The sequence below is a fragment of the Phaethon aethereus genome (assembly GCF_964289735.1).
Source record: "Phaethon aethereus genome assembly, chromosome: 21".
NCBI lineage: Eukaryota > Metazoa > Chordata > Aves > Phaethontiformes > Phaethontidae > Phaethon > Phaethon aethereus.
In genome coordinates, this window is record NC_138597.1 from 8,061,926 (window position 1) to 8,062,812 (window position 887).

An 887-nucleotide genomic window follows, 5' to 3' on the forward strand; every position below is an offset into this window, starting at 1 on the left:
TGGCAAAATGAAAAGGCACAGGATTAAAAGCAGCTTAATTGTTTCCATGGATACATGTTTGCTATTTGGCAAAAAGTATTTTATACGCTTCTACAAGAATAAGCATCATTTTAAATATATCTCTGAAGGGGGGGGACCCTGTAATTTTAGCCGTAACAACAGAATTTGTACTTCTAAAAGTGTGATCTTCCTACCTAGTCATACCTCACTGTAAGGTCACGTTGCAGCTCTTCTTTGGAGCAGAGGAACTCAAGTGCAGTAGGAGCGTGCAGCTTTGTGTTGAGTTAGCAGCCTACAGGCATCTTAACGTACAGCTCACTTTGTAACACACCGAGACAGACAGCGATCTCCTACAACAAAGCAGGAATCAAGGTGCAAGTGTACAGAGAGCACGAGAGTTTGAACTAGCTCTAACCTGAATTTGGGAAGAATGCACCAGAAACTGAATCAGAATACGGGAAAGCAGTTCAGTGAAACATCTCGACCAGGTTTGCTGAGTCTCAGAAGGCGTGGTTGTGAGACGTTAAAATTAGTGTTCCTTTCTGAAAAATAGACATAGGTGTTTGTTGGTTTTTGTTTTTATTTAAGAATTAGTCTTTGTAACCCTGATGCGGTATCTTAATAACAGTCAGGATGTCATTTGAAACAGTCATTTCTGTTCTGGAGCACAGCGTGGCTTTCAGCACAGCCCGTGAGTCACCGAGATAGCTGAGGGCTTCCCGGTGGAACCGCAAGAGCTCGAGTGCTGTAGTTTCCTTGATTCTCACTCCCGTAGCTGGACCATTGGCCTTGGCTGTGACTGAGTCGAGAACGTCAGGCACATCATTGGCAAGAACTGTTTGTTGTGTCACCACAGTATGTGTCATTCTCGCCAGCGTCTTTTTTTG